Genomic DNA, 20,314 nt, shown 5'->3' on the forward strand with positions numbered 1-20,314 from the left:
AACGTAGAGCTTTTGGAGAGCATAAAAGGTTACTTAAATAAAAGTTTCTCTATGAAGGACCTAGGAGAAGCTGCTTACATTCTAGGCATTAAGATCTATAGGGATAGATCAAAACGCCTGATAGGACTTTCACAAAGCACATACCTTGATAAAGTTTTGAAGAGGTTCAAAATGGAACAGTCCAAGAAAGGGTTCTTGCCAGTGTTACAAGGTACGAGATTGAGTAAGACTCAGTGCCCAGCAACTGATGAAGATAGAGAGCGTATGCGCTCCGTCCCCTATGCTTCAGCCATAGGCTCTATCATGTATGCAATGCTGTGCACTAGACCGGATGTTAGCCTAGCCATAAGTATGGCAGGTAGGTTCCAGAGTAATCCAGGAGTGGATCACTGGACGGCGGTCAAGAATATCCTGAAGTACCTGAAAAGGACTAAGGAGATGTTTCTCGTGTATGGAGGTGACGAAGAGCTCGCCGTAAAAGGTTACGTCGATGCAAGCTTTGACACAGATCCGGACGACTCTAAGTCGCAAACCGGATACGTATTTATTCTTAATGGGGGTGCAGTAAGCTGGTGCAGTTCCAAGCAAAGCGTCGTAGCAGATTCTACATGTGAAGCGGAGTACATGGCTGCCTCGGAGGCGGCTAAGGAGGGTGTCTGGATGAAGCAGTTCATGACGGATCTTGGAGTGGTGCCAAGTGCACTGGATCCAATAACCTTGTTCTGTGACAACACTGGTGCCATTGCCTTAGCAAAGGAACCAAGGTTTCACAAGAAGACCAGACACATCAAACGACGCTTCAACCTCATCCGCGACTACGTCGAGGAGGAGGACGTAAATATATGCAAAGTGCACACGGATCTGAATGTAGCAGACCCGCTGACTAAGCCTCTTCCACGGCCAAAACATGATCGACACCAGAACTGTATGGGTGTTAGATTTATTACAATGTAATTCACATGGTGATGTGAGGGCTAGATTATTGACTCTAGTGCAAGTGGGAGACTGTTGGAATTATGCCCTAGAGGCAATAATAAATGTATAGTTATTATTATAATTCCTGTATCAAGATAATAGTTTATTATCCATGCTATAATTGTATTGAATGAAGACTCATTTACATGTGTGGATATATAGACAGAACACCATCCCTAGCATGCCTCTAGTTGGCTAGCCAGTTGATCGATGATAGTCAGTGTCTTCTGATTATGAACAAGGTGTTGTTGCTTGATAACTGGATCACGTCATTGGGAGAATCACGTGATGGACTAGACCCAAACTAATAGACGTAGCATGTTGATCGTGTCATTTTGTTGCTACTGTTTTCTGCGTGTCAAGTATTTATTCCTATGACCATGAGATCATATAACTCACTGACACCGGAGGAATGCTTTGTGTGTATCAAACGTCGCAACGTAACTGGGTGACTATAAAGATGCTCTACAGGTATCTCCGAAGGTGTTGGTTGAGTTAGTATGGATCAATACTGGGATTTGTCACTCCGTGTGACGGAGAGGTATCTCGGGGCCCACTCGGTAATACAACATCACACACAAGCCTTGCAAGCAATGTAACTTAGTGTAAGTTACGGGATCTTGTATTACGGAACGAGTAAAGAGACTTGCCGGTAAGCGAGATTGAAATAGGTATGCGGATACTGACGATCGAATCTCGGGCAAGTAACATACCGAAGGACAAAGGGAATGACATACGGGATTATACGAATCCTTGGCACTGAGGTTCAAACGATAAGATCTTCGTAGAATATGTAGGATCCAATATGGGCATCCAGGTCCCGCTATTGGATATTGACCGAGGAGTCTCTCGGGTCATGTCTGCATAGTTCTCGAACCCGCATGGTCTGCACACTTAAGGTTCGATGTTGTTTTATGCGTATTTGAGTTATATGGTTGGTTACCGAATGTTGTTCGGAGTCCCGGATGAGATCACGGACGTCACGAGGGTTTCCGGAATGGTCCGGAAACGAAGATTGATATATAGGATGACCTCATTTGATTACCGGAAGGTTTTCGGAGTTACCGGGAATGTACCGGGAATGACGAATGGGTTCCGGGAGTTCACCGGAGGGGGGCAACCCACTCCGGGGAAGCCCATAGGCATTTGGGGGGGTCACACCAGCCCTTAGTGGGCTGGTGGGACAGCCCACCAATCCCCTATGCGCCAAGAGAGAAAAAATCAAAGGGGAAAAAAAGGAGAAGTGGGAAAGGGGAAGGACTCCCTCCCACTAAACCAAGTAGGACTCGGTTTGGGGGGGGGGGAGAGTCCTCCCCCCCTGGCTCGGCCGACCCCTTGGGGATCCCTTGGACCCCAAGGCAAGGTCCCCCTCCCTCCTCCTATATATATGGGGCTTTTAGGGCAGATTTGAGACGACTTTCTCACGGCTGCCCGACCACATACCTCCATAGTTTTTCCTCTAGATCGTGTTTCTGCGGAGCTCGGGCGGAGCCCTGCTGAGACAAGATCATCACCAACCTCCGGAGTGCCGTCACGCTGCCGGAGAACTCTTCTACCTCTCCGTCTCTCTTGCTGGATCAAGAAGGCCGAGATCATCGTCGAGCTGTACGTGTGCTGAACGCGGAGGTGCCGTCCGTTCGGTACTAGATCGTGGGACTGATCGCGGGATTTTTCGCGGGGCGGATCGAGGGACGTGAGGACGTTCCACTACATCAACCGCGTTCTCTAACGCTTCTGCTGTACGATCTACAAGGGTACGTAGATCACTCATCCCCTCTCGTAGATGGACATCACCATGATAGGTCTTCGTGCGCGTAGGAAAATTTTTGTTTCCCATGCGACGTTCCCCAACAAATATTTCAGGAGGTCTAAAATAGTTTTTACTTTTTGTTTTGGAGCTGAAATAATTAGCAAAACAATAGTTAGCAAAACAGAAAAACAAAAACAGAAAAAAATGGGAAACCCTTACTTGTCGCCTAGCCTGCCCCGGCCCATCTCCCTCGCTCGTCCCCTCCCTCGCGCCAGTAGGCAGCACGAGGTGGCCGCCGCCTCCTCCGGCGCGGCCACGCACCTGTGCGCCTGCCTGGCCGCCGCCTCGCGCTGGCAAGGCTGGGGATAAGCCCCCTGAGGCCTCCCCTATCCATTCCCCAGCACCGTTCTTCCTCACCTCTCGGATCTTGCCTCCCTCCTGCTGCCGCCATTGGAGCCGAGCTCGAGCTCGAGCCGCATCACCTCTAGCCATGGGATCCCGCCTCTGAGTAGTCTGTTAGCTGCGCCTCGTCGCCCTGGTCATCTCTGCAGAAGCAGAAGCAACCCCAAGCTCTGCATCGCCCCCAACGCCGTTGTCTTCCACCTCCGGCCGCCGGACCTCTCCCGTCGATTCGCTCCCTCCGGCGCATCCCCGAGCCCCTAGCCTCCCCTGATGCTCCTGCCAGATCGGCCACTTCGCCAGCGTGCCGTAGCTGCAAACCGCGTGCGTTTTGGTGCTGTGCAGCGCCGTTTAGGTCGCCTCCGGCGAGCCCTCCGCCGCGGGCCTGGTCGCCGGCGACCACCTTCCGGTGGGGGTCGACGTGGCAAAGCTAACCCAGCAGCTCAGGGCTTAATCACTCGCTGACAAGTGGGCCCAAGGCCAAGTCAAACCTCAATTAGGACTGGTCAGCGCGGGATTAGTCCCAGAGAGGCTGACCAGTGGGGCCCCCCTGTCAGGTTTGACCTGAACAGGTCGGCTGACCTGCTGACGTCAGTCTGATGCAATAAATAGAATTTCCAGTATAAAACTAATTCAGGAAATTGCTAAAACTTGTAAAAATCATAGAAATTAATCTGTAACTCCAATGAAAATAATTTATATATGAAAAAGTATCAGAAAAATTCAAGGATTCTGATTATGCTATTTTCAACTATGTTTGAAAAAGTTACATAACCCTAAATTGTGGAATAAGGAATAATTCAATTCTTATAATTACTTTTTAAATGGAATTTGGAAAATTATTCAAATTTCATTATGAATACAATGATCACCACTGTCCTAATTACAAATCAGTACCATAACATGACATTTCATGCATGTTAACATCAAGTTGATCTGAGCATCAGGTCGAATCAATTAAAACGGTATCCGAATACCCCGTTTGGAATTGATATTCGAATGCGATTCAAATCAACTCTAAATCTAATACATGTTGAAAATAATAACTTATCACCTTGCATTCTCATGCCATGCTCATGCATCATTTTGAGTGCATATGATTGTTATTGAATGTTGCCATTCATTTCGGTAGGCTCCGCACCCCCGGATTCCACCGAATATCCGTCTGACGGATATCGTTCCTCCTCTGAGCAACAAGGCAAGCAACCCCTTTGATCATCCCGATAACTCCCATGTTCTTGCTCCTGCACCTAATTATTGCATTTAAGATCAAATGCTTCAACTGCTTTTGCCACGATAGTTGAACCCACTTCCTTTGCATGACTTAACCTTGTCACAGTAAATAGCCGAACCTTGCAACCTAGCATACCTGGTAGTTGCTTGAGCTATGATGTGCCTTATCCTCCTATGCATGCTATGCTTAGAGTTGTGTATGGTCTGTCATCTCGGAGATGAACAGAAATGTGGAATGTGTTCGGTGAGCAAAGGTTGTGTGTTGAACTTGATTTGGTAAAGGTACCGGTGAAAGGCTGTGTAGGAGTACATGGCGGGTTGTTTCATTGGAACCGTCCTTAGGAACTGAGTTCCGTGTATGTAATCCAAGACTAGATACTACCACATGCTGGGCCCTGAAATATGACCCCGCTCGGCCTATTAATCGCATAGTACTCGGTCCAGGAGTTGCAAGTAGTTTCTGGTGTTTATAGTAATGCTGGAGGCCGTGCATGGTGCTGACCTGAGAGGTGGGCCGTGATGCGGTAGGAAGTGGCATGGTGTACCAGGTGGCACCCGGATGGTGGGCTTGGGAACCCTGCGCACATCGTTTGAGGCCGTGGTGGAAACCTCGGCCGGACTTTCGTACGGGTTACTCTCAGATAGGCGATAAACCTGGACTAGGTACTAGTGTGGTTAACGGTCGTGGCCGACTCCCTCGCTGGGCTTCCGCTTGAAGGTTGCCGAGGTGCATGACGTGCACATGGCGATAAGTGGCGAGAGCGTGTGTGACGAAGTACACCCCTGCAGGGTTATGATCTATTCGAATAGCCGCGTCCGCGGATATGGACTACTTGGAGACATATGTTGTTCATAGATAACTTCAACGGCTACTCATAAAATTGCCAAGATAAGCGTGAGTGTCGTGGACGGCATTTCCGTACGACGACGGAATGATTCCATGATAGTGTATTGTTGTGGTGTTAGTGGACTCGTGTGCGAGAAATCAAGTTGTCAAAATTATTTAAAAATGTAAGTGTCTAGCCACGAGTCATATGCTGGCTTCCCGCATGAAACCCCACAATACCTTTTGATACCTTGCATGAGTAGTTAGTTCTCCTAAAGTCTTGCTGAGTACCTTCGTACTCATGTTTGCTTAATAAATGTTGCAGAGGTTGCTAATGACCCTAATGGAGGGTTCTTCGTAGACATCGACGATGACGAGTAGCTGGTGTCCCAGCTACGATCTGGCCCTACGTCGGCTCTGTAGTATAGTCAGGCCATGTGCCTTCTAGTTGCCCTGTCTGTACCCAGACAGTTTATAACTCTTCCGCTGGCTTGTATTTGTATGACTGCTATTATAGGTCGTGAGACCCTTAATGTGTAATATTATGTGTGTGGCTCTTCCGAGCCTCTTAAATAAAGGTTGTATGTTTATGGTTATGTTGTGATGCCATCGATGTATCTATACATATCGGTATGCCATGCGTACGTGTGTCGTACTTGATATGTATGGGGTTTGATTACCTAGTCGTGAACTTTAGTAGCACTCCTTACAAGGAAATGCCCCTTCGTGATCCAACGAGCCTTGGTAGTTCGCTACTGCTCCGGACACATTGGTTGACCGACATGTGTCCTTCTTAGCTGCTGTGTCTGTCCCCTTTGGGGAAATGTCACGCGATGTAATGGAGTCCTTGTAGCTTGCTACGACTCGTCTACATTCGCCGATGACCGACACCTGCTTTGTTGGGTCATGTATGTCTGTCCTTGTGCGGTACTGCCACTTTGGTTTATGACTAGACATGTCGATCCGGGTTCTTTGACATTGGATTGCTAGCGACACTATCGCATACGTGAGTCAAAAGACGCAAACGGTCTCGGCTAAGGTAAGGCTGCAGCCGTGGAGTTAACCGTGCGTGAGACCACAAAGGGATGCGATGTGTTACAGACTGGATTCCTATGGCTTAGGATCGGGGTCCCGACAGCGTTGGTATCAGAGCCTGACTGACTGTAGGATTACTAAGCCAAACTGGTCGAAGTTGAGTCTAGAATTGCTTTAGTTATATATAAGGGAATTGTTTGTGGAAGGGAACGTAAGACTCTTGTTCTCTTCTCAAGTCATTCTATTCTGGTCATCCTCGTCTTTTCTACGGGAATTAAGGACTAGGTTACTCATCTTCTCCTAGGCTCGTGTTTCTGATCGGTAGATTATATGACTACGGGTCGAGAGATATTGGGTTTCTTTTATTCCTAGGAAGCAGGAAGTAAGTTTGATGATCAGAGAGTTGAACTTGATAGTTGAGTGGTTACGCTATTCCATTTTTGGGTTGTCTCAAAATTTGTTTTTGAGCATTTAGAGCCGTTATGCTGCCCAATTTTGCATTCGGAGCTCTAATGCTTTTGCATTACTCTCTATTGACAGATGCCTGGCCGTCCTTCTCGTCAGGTGGTACATCTGACCAGGTGCATTGATGTACCGGGTCATACGACCATGCTGGTCAGGGTGATGTCGGTGTGCGGTTACCGCTGGTACCCCGAGTACACAGTGGAGGAACAGTACCGCGACTTCAACCAGAGCCAGTACATCTGCACTGTTAGGGTATTTCCAGACTACCGTGGAGCTGAGAAGCCAATCCACTGGTCCTATGGGTTGGGGGTCACCGTTGACATGGCAGTACAGGATGCTGCCTATTCAATGCTGACCATTATGAGAGCGAGACATGCACTGCTGCAGAATTCAGAGTTCTGCTATGTTCCGGCCTCTCAGCCTGGTGAAGAGGGATACCTTAGCGGAGTCTATTTTGATTCTTCTATGGAGGATCCACTTCTGCAGTCCACTGTTGAGATGCTAGAGAACAGAGACAGGGATGCTCGTGCTCTCCGCATGGAGCTTTATGCTACCCGTGCCCGTCTGTGGACAGCTTTGACGCAGCTGGCACCGGTAGTCCAGATATGGTATGGAGAGATGGAGATGCTGAACCCTGTTAGGAACCATCTTCCGGCCCACGTCGACTGGCCAGACATAGGAGGAGTCACACCTCTTCGGGGACCCCTCTTACCACCAGTCAGGGGACCAAGGCCACATCCGTGTCCTTATGGATCCCAGGGATCTCAGGCTAGAGTGTTTCCTCATCCGCAGGTTGAGCTTCCAGGCCATGGAGGTAATCTCTATGAGATGTTCTATGCGGATGCCTGAGCTGTGAGCGGAAGGATAGTATGGTAGTAGCCGTACTTTCACAGTTCTGCGTGACTTGTGAAGTATGGTTGTAGTGTGAAATGAATTCCGCAGGCCTAGATAAATAATGTATAGGAAGCTTGTAAGCCTCTGATGAGTAGTTTCACAATTTCAGTAGTTTGCTCTTCGGTTAAGGGTGTACTGAACTATGTAAGGGTGTGTATGAACCATGGTGTATATATAGCAGTTGCTTGTTACCATGCTGTTCGGATATTCATTTCCGCATTCCGTGTGTTCAGTACATTCTTAATCCATAGTTAGTATTGATATGATATTGGTCTAAGCTATGAGTTTGTTTGTCAGGATGGTGTTCACCAGGTTGAACCGTGCCCCTGCTCATGAGCAAGGTGAGGGTAGTCAAGCGTCACAGGAAGACCTGCCTCACCCACCTTCTCTGGTAGAAGTGATGCTTGAGGCAGAAAGAAATCAAAGGGAGACCAACCGACTGCTAGAGCGTATTGAGCAGAATACGGCTCGACAGCCTAGGAATGCTGCAGTGTCCCTCAATGACTTTGTGAAGCTGAATCCTCCAAAGTTTCATCATTCCGTTGATCCCCTCGACGCTGATGACTGGCTGTGCAGCATCTCACGCAAGATTCGCTCTGCGAATGTGTCTGAGGCCGACAAGGTGACCTTTGCGGCGTATTTCCTGGAAGGACCCGCCAATCTGTGGTGGGAGAATTTTGAAGCTATGCGTCCTGCTGAACCAGTGGCCACATGGGCAGACTTCAGCGCAGCTTTTCGTCTGCACCATATTCCAGAGGGCCTGATGGACAGAAAGAGAGAGGAGTTCTGTGCCTTCACTCAGGGCAAGTTGTCTGTGGATGCCTATAGCCGCGAGTTCGGTAACCTCGCCCGCTATGCAACAGAGGAGGTGTCTACTGACGCCAAGAAGCAAGCAAGGTTTCGTAAGGGTCTGAGCCCTGAGCTCCGTCGTGATCTGCGCCTCCATGAGTGTGCAAGTTTTCAAGCCCTAGTCAACAAAGCGATCAGTGCGGAGACTGGTCATACTCACTTCAAAGCCACAAGGAAGCACTCCCGTGACTTTGGCTCGTCTTCTGGTTCCGCGTTTCCAAAACGCAGGCTGTGGGTTCCAAACAGTTTTCTGCCGCCACGATACACTTTGCGGCCATGCTACGTGGCGCCTCAGACGAATCAGGCCAACCCTCCAGCAAAAGCTTATGGTGGTCCAGCTAGCAATGCTGCACCACGTACCAACCAGGTGATATGCTACAGGTGTGGAGAACCAGGGCACTATTCCCGTGAGTGTCCTCAGAATGTGGGTGCCAAGCAACCCGGAAAGTCCGTCGGGCAGGCCAAGTCGGGCAAAGCTTATTATGTGAAGCCAACTCCTGCACGTGGCCGTGTGAACTATGTGTCAGCAGAAGAAGCTGCAGAGGATCCCGACGTCATGCTGGGTACGCTTCTTGTTAATCATCACCCAGCGTCCGTTCTCTTTGACACTGGGTCTTCTCATTCCTTCATTTCAGAAAGTTATGCACAGTTGCATAACATGTCATTTTGTGATATGCCAATCCCATTGGTTGTCCAAACCCCTGGTAGTAAATGGCAAACCTCTAGGATAACCTATGGCAATGAAATTCTAGTAGACAAGCTAGTTTTTCTAGCCTCTTTGATAGCTTTGAAATCTTCGGATATTAATATCATCTTGGGCATGGACTGGATGTCAGCTCACTATGCCAAGATTGATACTCACTCTAGAAATGTCCAGCTTACCCATCCCTCGGGTGAGATAGTAAATGTCTCTACCCGAGTTGCGAAATGCCAGCTCTATTCCCTAAATGCCAACCCTCTTCCGGAACTTGAAGACATTCCGGTAGTCCGTGACTTTCCGGATGTTTTTCCAGAGGAACTGCCAGGAATTCCACCTGACAGAGATGTAGAGTTTGTAATAGATCTTGTTCCGGGAACTGTCCCAATAGCCAGGAGACCTTATAAGATGGCACCCCTGGAGCTAGCCGAACTTAAAAAGCAACTAGATGAGGCCTTGAACAAAGGTTTCATTCGTCCTAGCTCTTCTCCCTGGGCTTGCCCCATCCTCTTCGTCAAGAAGAAAGACGGAACGGATCGGATGGTTGTAGATTACCGACCAGTTAATCTGGTCACCATAAAGAACAAGTATCCGCTCCCCAGGATCAACGACCTGTACGATCAGCTCGTCGGATCCTCAGTCTTCTCCAAACTGGATTTGAGGTTGGGATACCATCAAATCAAGATTAAGAACGGGGACATTCCAAAAACGGCTTTTGTTACTCGTTATGGCCAATATGAGTACACCGTTATGTCCTTCGGTTTAACCAATGCCCCAGCCACCTTCTCTCGGCTGATGAATTCAATCTTCATGGAGTATTTGGATAAATTCGTCGTGGTGTACCTCGATGATATTCTCATCTACTCGAAGAATGAGCAAGAACATGCCGAGCATCTAAGGCTGGTATTGATGAAACTTTGAGAGCATCGCCTTTATGCCAAGTTTTCAAAATGTGAATTCTGGTTACCAGAAGTGACCTATCTGGGTCACGTAATCTCTGGTAAGGGTATTGCTGTCAATCCCGAGAGAGTTCAAGCTGTCCTTGATTGGACCCAACCTGAATCGGTTAAGCAAGTTAGGAGTTTTATTGGTTTAGCGAGCTATTGTCGCCGCTTCGTCGAGAATTTCTCCAAGGTTGCAAAGCCTCTAACTGAACTCCTCAAGAAAGATAAAAAGTTCGAGTGGACACCACAGTGTGAGCATAGTTTTCAGGAACTGAAAAGACGCCTGACTTCCGCACCTGTGTTGCTACCACCAGATTTTTCTAAGGACTTTGTTATCTATTGCGACGCCTCGCGACAAGGATTAGGTTGCATTCTCATGCAAGATCGTCATGTGATTGCATACGCATCTCGACAGTTGCGTCCACATGAGGATAATTATCCCACACATGACCTTGAGCTTGCAGCTGTGGTCCATGCACTAAAAACCTGGCGACATTACCTTCTGGGTAATCGTTGCAAAATATTCACTGATCACCAAAGTCTGAAATATATCTTCACCCAGCCGGATTTGAACCTCACGCAAAGACGGTGGGTTGAGTTGATCTCGGATTACGACTTAGGGATAACTTACACTCCGGGGAAGGCCAATGTTATGGCCGATGCGCTAAGTCGTAAATCTTATTGTAACAATTTGATGCTACAACAAGGTCAACCACATCTCCATGAGGACTTTCGGAAGTTGAATCTTCATATTGTTCCTCAAGGATTCCTTTCTACCCTGGTGGCGAAGCCTACTCTTAAGGATCAAATTATAGCTGGCCAAAAGCGTGACAAGGGTATATCACGGATCAAGGAGAATATTTTTAGCAGAAACGCTAAAGAATTTTCCATGAACGATCAAGGTGTTGTGTTCTTCCAGAATCGTTTAGTGGTTCCTAAGAACCCACATCAAAGGCAGTTAATCCTTAAGGAGGCTCATGATTCTCATCTCACCATTCATCCCGGTAGTACTAAGATGTATCAGGACCTACGCCAGAGGTTCTGGTGGATTAGGATGAAGAGAGAAATTGCTGAGTTCGTTGCTAACTGCGACGTTTGTCGTCGAGTTAAGGCAGAACATCAAAGGCCTGCTGGCACCCTTCAACCTTTAGCTATTCCTGAATGGAAATGGGATAAAGTTAGCATGGATTTCATTACCGGATTTCCCAAGACCAAGAAAGGAAATAATGCTACCTTTGTGGTCATTGATCGTCTCTCCAAAGTGGCTCATTTTCTCCCTGTTCGTGAGAGTATAACAGCTAGCCAGCTAGCAGAGTTATATATCTCTCGAATAGTGTCTCTTCATGGTGTTCCCCTGGAAATTAACTCGGACCGTGGAAGTATCTTTACTTCTCGCTTCTGGGAAAGTTTTCAGAATGCCATGGGGACTCACTTATCTTTTAACACTGCTTTCCTTCCCCAATCAAGTGGTCAAGTAGAAAGAGTGAATCAAATTCTAGAAGATATGCTCCGAGCTTGTGTTATATCATTCGGTATGAATTGGGAGAAGTGTCTTCCATTCACCGAATTCGCTTATAACAATAGTTACCAATCGAGCTTGGGCAAAGCCCCTTTTGAAGTTCTCTATGGACAAGATGTCGAACACCTCTTAATTGGTCGGAAACCGGAGAGAGGCAACTCTTTGGTCCGGATATGCTCCAGGATGCAGAAGAGAAGGTTCGCATTATTCGTGAAAAGTTGAAAACAGCCCAGTCTCGTCAAAAGAGCCAATATGATCGTCATCATAAGGCCGTGACCTTTGAAGTTGACGAGAAGGCTTACCTTCGGGTTACACCTTTGAAGGGTACCCATCGTTTCGGTATCAAGGGCAAGTTGGCTCCTCGTTACATTGGTCCTTTTCGCATTCTTGCCAAACGAGGAGAAGTTGCCTACCAGTTGGAACTTCCTCCGCATCTTTCCAAGGTTCATGATGTTTTCCACGTCTCGCAACTCAGGCGTTGCTTTTTGGATCCTATCCGTGAAGTGGACCATGAAACGCTTGATCTCCAAGATAACCTTTCATACCGAGAATACCCCGTGCGTATTCTTGATCAAGCTGAGTGCACCACTCGACGTCGAAACCTCAAGTTTCTTAAAGTTCAATGGTCAAATCATTCTGAAAAGGAGGCAACTTGGGAAAGAGAGGATCGTCGCCGACTTGAATATCCTGCGTTATTCCCGACGACTTCTAAATCTCGGGATGAGATTCTTTTGAGTGGGGGTGAGTTGTCACATCCCTAACCCTTAAGCAAGTTAGTCTTGTGCTCATGTCTTCTTTGCATTTGCATCTAAGAAGTTTCAACAAAAACAAAAAAGTGGCAAAGGAAAAACTCGAAACCCTAGCCACTATCCCAATTAAAGGAAACCTCAAACTAGTTCAAATCAATGAACCCAAAATGGCCTCAAGAAATGTTCAAACTTTCTGATAAATCATGAAAGTAAATGAGCATTGGAGAAAACTATTTTCTTGACACCTTAAGCATTTTTAAATTAATACAAAAGCCACTGGTTTCAAACTTTAAATTTGAAATCAGAATCTATAAATTTCAAAAAATGTTGAAAACTTTGGAAGTGGTTGGGAATGTTATAACAATATTTCAGGAGGTCTAAAATAGTTTTTACTTTTTGTTTTGGAGCTGAAATAATTAGCAAAACAATAGTTAGCAAAACAGAAAAACAAAAACAGAAAAAAATGGGAAACCCTTACTTGTCGCCTAGCCTGCCCCGGCCCATCTCCCTCGCTCGTCCCCTCCCTCGCGCCAGTAGGCAGCACGAGGTGGCCGCCGCCTCCTCCGGCGCGGCCACGCACCTGTGCGCCTGCCTGGCCGCCGCCTCGCGCTGGCAAGGCTGGGGATAAGCCCCCTGAGGCCTCCCCTATCCATTCCCCAGCACCGTTCTTCCTCACCTCTCGGATCTTGCCTCCCTCCTGCTGCCGCCATTGGAGCCGAGCTCGAGCTCGAGCCGCATCACCTCTAGCCATGGGATCCCGCCTCTGAGTAGTCTGTTAGCTGCGCCTCGTCGCCCTGGTCATCTCTGCAGAAGCAGAAGCAACCCCAAGCTCTGCATCGCCCCCAACGCCGTTGTCTTCCACCTCCGGCCGCCGGACCTCTCCCGTCGATTCGCTCCCTCCGGCGCATCCCCGAGCCCCTCTTCAGCACCATCGGAACCGCCGTGAGCTCGTCGTCGTTTCCCCTCTCGCCCCAGGCTCTCCGTGCATCGTAGCCTAGTTCCCCACCAAGGCCGAGAGCTCCTCGCCGCCGGCCATGTCGTCGCCGTCGCTGTGGTGTCCGATCCACACGCTCGAGCTAGGATTCGAGCTCCTGGAGCCTCCAGGAGCGTGTCGAGCCCTCCAGCTACTCTCCCCGTGCCCTAGAGCCGTCTCTCATAGAAGGCCGAGCTTCGGCCGCCGCTCCGGCTCGTCGCCGGCGCCTTTTCCGGCGACCCTAGCCTCCCCTGATGCTCCTGCCAGATCGGCCACTTCGCCAGCGTGCCGTAGGTGCAAACCGCGTTCGTTTTGGTGCTGTGCAGCGCCGTTTAGGTCGCCTCCGGCGAGCCCTCCACCGCGGGCCTGGTCGCCGGCGACCACCCTCCGGTGGGGGTCGACGTGGCAAAGCTAACCCAGCAGCTCAGGGCTTAATCACTCGCTGACAAGTGGGCCCAAGGCCAAGTCAAACCTCAATTAGGACTGGTCAGCGCGGGATTAGTCCGAGAGAGGCTGACCAGTGGAGCCCCCCTGTCAGGTTTGACCTGAACAGGTCGGCTGACCTGCTGACGTCAGTCTGATGCAATAAATAGAATTTCCAATATAAAACTAATTCAGGAAATTGCTAAAACTTGTAAAAATCATAGAAATTAATCTGTAATTCCAATGAAAATAATTTATATATGAAAAAGTATCAGAAAAATTCAAGGATTCTGATTATGCTATTTTCAACTATGTTTGAAAAAGTTACAGAACCCTAAATTGTGGAATAAGGAATAATTCAATTCTTATAATTACTTTTTAAATGGAATTTGGAAAATTATTCAAATTTCATTATGAATACAATGATCACCACTGTCCTAATTACAAATCAGTACCATAACATGACATTTCATGCATGTTAACATCAAGTTGATCTGAGCATCAGGTCGAATCAATTAAAATGGTATCCGAATACCCCGTTTGGAATTGATATTCGAATGCGATTAAAATCAACTCTAAATCTAATACATGTTGAAAATAATAACTTATCACCTTGCATTCTCATGCCATGCTCATGCATCATTTTGAGTGCATATGATTGTTATTGAATGTTGCCATTCATTTCGGTAGGCTCCGCACCCCCGGATTCCACCGAATATCCGTCTGACGGATATCGTTCCTCCTCTGAGCAACAAGGCAAGCAACCCCTTTGATCATCCCGATAACTCCCATGTTCTTGCTCCTGCACCTAATTATTGCATTTAAGATCAAATGCTTCAACTGCTTTTGCCACGATAGTTGAACCCACTTCCTTTGCATGACTTAACCTTGTCACAGTAAATAGCCGAACCTTGCAACCTAGCATACCTGGTAGTTGCTTGAGCTATGATGTGCCTTATCCTCCTATGCATGCTATGCTTAGAGTTGTGTATGGTCTGTCATCTCGGAGATGAACAGAAATGTGGAATGTGTTCGGTGAGCAAAGGTTGTGTGTTGAACTTGATTTGGTAAAGGTACCGGTGAAAGGCTGTGTAGGAGTACATGGCGGGTTGTTTCATTGGAACCGTCCTTAGGAACTGAGTTCCGTGTATGTAATCCAAGACTAGATACTACCACATGCTGGGCCCTGAAATATGACCCCGCTCGGCCTATTAATCGCATAGTACACGGTCCAGGAGTTGCAAGTAGTTTCTGGTGTTTATAGTAATGCTGGAGGCCGTGCATGGTGCTGACCTGAGAGGTGGGCCGTGATGCGGTAGGCGGTGGCATGGTGTACTAGGTGGCACCCGGATGGTGGGCTTGGGAACCCTGCGCACATCGTTTGAGGCCGTGGCGGAAACCTCGGCCGGACTTCCGTACGGGTTACTCTCAGATAGGCGATAAACCTAGACTAGGTACTAGTGTGGTTAACGGTCGTGGCCGACTCCCTCGCTGGGCTTCCGCTTGAAGGTTGCTGAGGTGCATGATGTGCACATGGCGATAAGTGGCGAGAGCGTGTGTGACGAAGTACACCCCTGCAGGGTTATGATCTATTCGAATAGCCGCATCCGCGGATATGGACTACTTGGAGACATATGTTGTTCATAGATAACTTCAACGGCTACTCATAAAATTGCCAAGATAAGCGTGAGTGTCGTGGACGGCATTTCCGTACGACGACGGAATGATTCCACGATAGTGTATTGTTGTGGTGTTAGTGGACTCGTGTGCGAGAAATCAAGTTGTCAAAATTATTTAAAAATGTAAGTGTCTAGCCACGAGTCATATGCTGGCTTCCCGCATGAAACCCCACAATACCTTTTGATACCTTGCATGAGTAGTTAGTTCTCCTAAAGTCTTGCTGAGTACCTTCGTACTCATGTTTTCTTAATAAATGTTGCAGAGGTTGCTAATGACCCTAATGGAGGGTTCTTTGTAGACATCGACGACGACGAGTAGCTGGTGTCCCAGCTACGATCTGGCCCTACGTCGGCTCTGTAGTATAGTCAGGCCATGTGCCTTCTAGTTGCCGTGTCTGTACCCAGACAGTTTATAACTCTTCCGCTGGCTTGTATTTGTATGACTGCTATTATAGGTCGTGAGACCCTTAATGTGTAATATTATGTGTGTGGCTCTTCCGAGCCTCTTAAATAAAGGTTGTATGTTTATGGTTATGTTGTGATGCCATCGATGTATCTATACATATCGGTATGCCATGCGTACGTGTGTCGTACTTGATATGTATGGGGTTCGATTACCTAGTCGTGAACTTTAGTAGCACTCCTTACAAGGAAATGCCCCTTTGTGATCCAACGAGCCTTGGTAGTTCGCCACTGCTCCGGACACATTGGTTGACCGACATGTGTCCTTCTTAGCTGCTGTGTCTGTCCCCTTTGGGGAAATGTCACGCGATGTAATGGAGTCCTTGTAGCTTGCTACGACTCGTCTACATTCGCCGATGACCGACACCTGCTTTGTTGGGTCATGTATGTCTGTCCTTGTGCGGTACTGCCACTTTGGTTTATGACTAGACATGTCGATCCGGGTTCTTTGACATTGGATTGCTAGCGACACTATCGCATACGTGAGTCAAAAGACGCAAACGGTCCCGGCTAAGGTAAGGCTGCAGCCGTGGAGTTAACCGTGCGTGAGACCACAAAGGGATGCGATGTGTTACAGACTGGATTCCTATGGCTTAGGATCAGGGTCCCGACACCTTCATGCTCTCCTTATGGTGGCTTTAGAGTGCGAAAATCACGAGTGGAAGCTCCATTGTTCTGTCCCGCGCGTGCACCTTCTTCTCCATGCTTGATCCCGCTCCAACGGATATCCTTCTTGTCCATGCTAGGTCCTTCATTCATGAGCACAACAAAAGTATCTAACTTAGGCAGCATCATATGTTCATGAACATTAGAAGTATTCCCAAGAAACGAAAGTACCTCGTAATTCAATTGGCATGCACGAATGCTACCTCTTGAGCTTGCGTTGGATTTTTCCCTTGAAGAGGAAAGGGTGATGCAGGATAGTAGCCGTAAGTATTTCCCTCAGTTTGAGAACCAAGATATCAATCCAGTACGAGTATCAAGATGAAGCACCGTTGTACGTGCGCAAAAACAACAAATTTGCACCCAACGCTACAAAGGGGTTGTCAATCCCTTCACGATTGATTGCAAGGTGAGATCTGAAGGCGGAAAGTGCAACAAAGTAAAAGTGTAAGACGGAAATATGATGTGAAGTAGACCCGGGGGCCATAGTGTTCACTAGAGGCTTCTCTCAAGATAGCAATTAATACGGTGGGTGAACGAATTACTGTCGAGCAATTGATAGAACCGCACAAAGTCATGACGATATCTAAGGCAATGATCACACATATAGGCATCACGTCCGAGACAAGTAGACCGATACTTTCTGCATCTACTACTATTACTCCACACATGATGTAGAGGGATAAATTCATGCAATAGATATAAACCCTATCATTTTACCCTTCATGGCAACAACATGATGCGCGCCTCGCTACCCCTTCTGTCACTCGGTGAGGTCACCACACGGTATGAACCCAAAACCAAGCACTTCTCCCATTGCAAGAATCATAGATCAAGTTGGCCAAAAAAACCCACAACTCGAAGAGAATTACAAGGATATGAAATCATGCATATAAGAGATCAGAAGAAACTCAAATAAGATTCATAGATAATCTGATCATAAATCCAAAATTCATCGGATCTCAACAAACACACCGCAAAAGAAGATTACATCGGATAGATCTCCATGAAGGTCATGCAGAACTTTGTATTGAAGATCCAAGAGAGATAAGAAGCCATCTAGCTACTAGCTATGGACCCGAAGTTCGATGGTGAACTACTCACGCGTCATCGGAGAGGCAATGGTGTTGATGAATAAGCCCTCCGTATCCGGATCCCCCCTCCGACAGGGCACCAGAATGTGCCCCAGATGGGATCTTGCGGAGACAGAAGCTTGCGGCGGCGGAAAAAGTATTTTCGTGGATCTCTCTCGTGGTTTTGGATTTTTCGGGGATTTATAGGCGGAATAAGTAGGGTAGACGAGCCACAGGGGGCCCACAAGCCTGCTAGGCGCGGGCCCCCTGGCCGCGCCTAGGGGGCTTGTGGCCTCCCCTGGTGGCCTCTACCTTGGTTCTCACGCCCCCTGTGCATCTTTTGTTCCGGAAAAAATCTTTTCGGAGGTTTTATTCCGTTTGGACTCCTTTTAATATTCTCCTCTGAAAAGGGTCAAAAACTCGAAAAAAACAGGAACTGGCACTTGGCACTGAGTTAATAAGTTAGTCTCAAAAAATATATAAAAGGCATACAAAACATCCAAAGTTTGACAAGATAATAGCATGGAACCATCAAAAATTATAGATACGTTGGAGACGTATCAAGCATCCCCAAGCTTAACTCCTGCTCGTCCTCGAGTAGGGAAGTGATAAAGACTGAATTTTTGATGTGGAATGCTACCTAGCTTATTTGTCCTTTGTAACTTCTTTCATGTGGCATGAATGTTCAGACCCGTAAGATTCAAAACAATAGTTTGCTATTGACATGAAAACAATAATACTTCAAGCAAACTAGCAAGGTAATCATGAAATTTCGAAATAACAAGGCCAAAGAAAATTATCCCTACAAAATCATATAGTTTGGCTATGCTCCATCATCCCCACACAACTAATTTAAATCATGCACAACCCCGGTATTGGCCAAGTAATTGTTTTCACACTCTTACTTTCTCAAACCTTTTTCAACTCTCACCAATACATGAGCGTGAGCCATGGATATAGCACTATAGGTGGAATAGAGTGTGGTGGAGGTTGTGAGACAAAAAGGAGGAGATGATCACATCGACTCGGCGTATCAAAGGGCTATGGAGATGCCCAACAAAAGATATCAATGTGAAAGAGTAGGGATTACCATGCAATGGATGCACTTAGAGCTATAAGTATGTGAAAGCTCAAAAGGAGAACTAGTGGGTGTGCATCCAACTTGCTTGCTCGCGAAGACCTAGGGCAATTTTGAGGAAGCCCATCATTGGAATATACAAGCCAAGTTATATAATGAAGATTCCCACTAGCATATGGTGGTGACAGAACAAGAGACTCTCAATCATGAAGAACATGGTGCTATTATGAAGCACAAGTGTGGAAAAGATAGTAGCATTGCCCCTTCTCTCTTTCTCTCTTTTTTTTGTTTGGGCTCTTTGGCCTCTTTTCACATCTCTCTCTCTATTTTTGTGTGGGCAACTTTGGCCTCTTTTTTTTATTTTATTTCCTCACATGGGACAATGCTCTAATAATGATGATCATCACACTTTCATTTACTCAAAGCTCAATCTTTAGAACGGTGATGACTCTATAGGAAATGCCTCCGGTAGTGTACCGGGATGTGCAATGATCTAGCTTGGCGTATGACGTTGAAACATCTTGCTAGCTATCTTACGATCATGCAATGGCAACATGTAAGTGACGACACAAGTCATGAGACGGGACGGTGGGAGTTGCATGGCAATATATCGCGGAATGGCTATGAAAATGCCACAGTAGGTAGGTATGGTGGCTGTTTTGAGGAAGGTATATGGTGGTTTTGTGTACCGGCGAACGTTGTGCGGCACTAGAGAGGCTAGCAATGGTGGAAGGTGAAAGTGCATCTGTACCATGGACTCACATTAGTTATGAAGCACTCACATACTTATTGTGAAAGTTTTCATTAGTAATCAAAACAAAGTGCTAAACGCATACTCCTAGGGGACGGGTTGGTAGGTGTTAACCATCGCGTGATCCCGACCACAACACAAAGGATGACAATCAATAAATCAATTATGCTCTGACTTCCTAACATAGCGGTTCACCATACATGCATGCTACGGGAATCACTAACTTCAACACAAGTATTTCTAGATTCACAACACCCTACTAACATAACTCTTAATATTACCAAATCCATGTGTCAAAACTATTTGAGAGGAATCAAACTTCTCTTTCTAATCAATGCACATGGAGATGGAAGTTTTATTGTATCCTCTTTGGGTGCCTATCACCTTTGGGACTACTTTCATAGCACAAGCCAACTACCAAGTTACTCAGACAGATCACTCTCAGAAAGATATAAGTGAAGATCAAGAGTTCTTATTTCTCCAAAATATGACACCGCCGTGCTCTAAAATATCTAAGTGAAGCACTTAGAGCAAAGTTATCTAGCTCAAAAGATATAAGTGAAGCACATGTGAGCTAAATTGCCTAACTCAAAAGATATAAGCGAAGCTCAAAGAGTATTCTAGCAAATTCACGATGAGTGCATGTCTCTCTCAAAAGGTGTGCAGCAAGGATGATTGTGACGCAACAAAAAGAAAAGACTCCTACGATACAAGATGCTCCAAGCAAAACACATATCATGTGGTGAATAAAAATATAGCTCCAAGTAATGTTATCGATGGATTGAAGACGAAAGAGGGGATGCCTTCCCGGGGCATCCCCGAGCTTAGGCTTTTTGGTGTCCTTGAATTTGGCTTGGGATGCCTTGGGCATCCCCAA

The sequence above is a fragment of the Hordeum vulgare genome, chromosome 1H (assembly GCF_904849725.1).
Source record: "Hordeum vulgare subsp. vulgare chromosome 1H, MorexV3_pseudomolecules_assembly, whole genome shotgun sequence".
In the NCBI taxonomy this organism is placed as follows: Eukaryota; Viridiplantae; Streptophyta; class Magnoliopsida; order Poales; family Poaceae; genus Hordeum; species Hordeum vulgare.